We start from the raw sequence: 2,925 nt of genomic DNA, 5'->3' as shown, positions 1-2,925 counted from the left end.
ATTCGCCAAAAACGGATATCCGCGCAACTTTATCAACAGATGCCTAAGAGATAGACCACGGAACGAGGACATGCCACAACCAAAAGGACTAGCCACACTACCATACATCAGGAGCGTTTCAGAACTGACAGCCAGACTACTGCGACCCCTAGGACTCATAGCGGCACACAAACCAACAGCCACGCTCAGACAACAACTTACTAGAACAAAGGAGCCAATACCCAACATGAGCAAAACTAATGTAGTTTATAAAATACCATGCAAGGACTGCACAAAACACTATATAGGACAAACAGGAAGACAGCTAACAATCCGCATCCATGAACACCAACTAGCCACGAAACGACACGACCAGCTATCCCTAGTAGCCATACACTCAGACAACAAGCAACATGAATTCGACTGGGAAAAAATTATCATAGGGCAAGCCAGACAGAGAACAGCCAGGGAATTCCTAGATGCATGGCATTCATCCACAAACTCCATCAACAGACACATCGACCTGGACCCAATATACCAACCACTACAGCGGACAGCTGAAACTGACACCCGGAAGCGGCATGGACAGATCACAATAAATGCCGGAAGAAACATCAAAGAAGCGCTTCGCAGGAGGCTCCACAGCACTGATGATGTCTCCTAGCCAGGGGACGAAACGTTTGCAACAAAAACTTCCAGCTCGGCGAACAGAACCACTACAACAAGCACCCGAGCTACAAATCTTCGCACAAACTTTGAGGACAGATTCAGTTTATGAATTCTGGTCAGTGAGGACGATTTGGACCAAAGGGTCGGTTTCTGTGCTGAATGACGGTGTTGAGGGAATGTGTAGAAATCATCTGACATTCCAAATATCATTTCACAATTGTTTAGTTGTCAACCACAATGAACACGAGATCTGCTTAGGTGATTAGGAGAATTGCAAGCATATTACACATATGGAAAACCCTTGCCGCAATGGATCATGATCAAGTGAAACAAGTTCCTGTTATGCTAGGTAAAGGTAAAGTACTCAAGGTCCCAGAGGACTTCTAGGGCTGCTCTCTGATTAAAGAGAGGTTAAGTTTAATGTGAGGATTGCCACAACTAAGGTGAGGATGGGAAAGCTAGGGCCTTCATGATAATCTTAGCTGGCATGAGCATTGAACCCATTGTTGTGAAGGGGTAGATGTGTACTGTATCTTTAAGAGAGAGAGGAATCCAGCAAGGACTGACTGAAGGCAGAGCGTGCTGAACAATTTAAAAATGTAACATTTGGTTGAAACAAATACCTGGAGTTACTTTGCCATGGAACAAGAACAAATTCAAATTCAGCCCGTTTAAATTATGCCCCAGATACCAAAATCCAATCGAATTTTAATTTTATTGTTTTGAATTACATCAAACCAATAAAATGATCCGATGTTTTTAGGCATAAAATTTGATATTTTGAACAGCTGGGGGAGATCAGCAAAGGGCACCAGAAAGTACAGACTGCTACCCGAATAGCTCTCTGAAAGGTACCTGTGTATAAGGAAGCTTGTGTGGCAGAAGACCGAAGAAGAGATGACCCAGAAAAAGAGAGAGGAAATTCTACAAAGGAGAATCGACAAAACTGACTGGTTTTGAAACGTGATTTTTTTTGTAAATCTTAAATCAGTTTTTTAAAAAAAATTGGACCAGTATTGTAGAGTGGGAGCTAAAAGACAGAGTTAAAAGAACAGAGTTGTAAATAGTTGTTGTTTTAGTATTCTCTGTTGGACTTAAAGAATTCTTAATTTTTAAAATAGTAAAATTTGGGATAGTTGTTTGCCTCTCGAAATTTAACAGATTACGGCACGAGGATTCTACATGTATCTGGTTTAAATTAGCAGAGGGTTTACCCAGTGTCATAACACCCACACTGTTGGCATCACTCTGCATTACAAATCAGCCATTTAGCCAATGGCCTTCTGTTATAATCTTAGTGACGTATAGAAAAAGCAATTTCTAATTTCCCACTTGAACCTTTAACTTCAAACTCTTCAGATAGGAGGCAGTTGGATTGAAAAAGAAAAATAATACGAAGAAGCAGCACCCCGAAAGCTAGTGCTTCCGATTAAACCTGTTGGACTATAACCTGGTGTTGTGTGATTTTTAACTTTATACACCCCAGTCAAACATCAGCACCTCCAAATCATGAAAATAATGCGCTTTTCTTTTTCAATTCCCTCTTCTTCAATGTTGATTCTTATTATCATTTAGTTCTGGACTTGATGGCTGCCTTCTCATTCATTACTTTGGTTGTTATTCCTGGCCTTGTCAATGAATGTGATGAGACTATAAAATAGCAGAAGACATTGTGGCTGGTGACTCACAAGAGCTTCAAGAAACTGCTAGATTTGAACTGCATATTTGAATTAAATTAGTCACAGATATTAGTGTGGATATTTCAAGCTAATTCAAAAACCCTTTCATGACATGATTTATGGGCCTGATGTTAACCTCAACCTTGAAGAAGCAGAAATGAAGTAAATGAAACATCAGAGTACTAACTTGTACACAAAGCACATTGTCAAAAAGGAAAGAAAACACTCCTCCGGAAACATTTTCACTTTTATTCCAATTTTTTTCCCCTCCTTATTTCTCTAATTCAAGCCATCTCCTTCTGTCATTGACTGTTTCTTCTTGCATTCTTAAGTGTAATTGTTACTTGACCTAACTTTCCCCTAATGGTCTTGAAATCCTAAGTGGCAACATTGTGTCATTATTAATTTGATTTCCAGTACTTTATAGTGTTTACATGTGACCTGAAGGACAAGGTTAAAAAAACACAAAGTGCCTGTGATATACATCATGCTCATATTTTTTGTGCCATTACACTCAGATCACAGAATCAAATAAATGTCATTACTTACTGTAAAATAAAAGTTCTCTACTATGTATATTAAACAGCTATAACAAGCA

The sequence above is a fragment of the Hemiscyllium ocellatum genome, chromosome 12 (genome assembly GCF_020745735.1).
Source record: "Hemiscyllium ocellatum isolate sHemOce1 chromosome 12, sHemOce1.pat.X.cur, whole genome shotgun sequence".
Lineage (NCBI taxonomy): Eukaryota > Metazoa > Chordata > Chondrichthyes > Orectolobiformes > Hemiscylliidae > Hemiscyllium > Hemiscyllium ocellatum.
The sequence above is the reverse complement of the archived record's forward strand: the minus strand, read 5'-3'. Positions refer to the sequence as shown.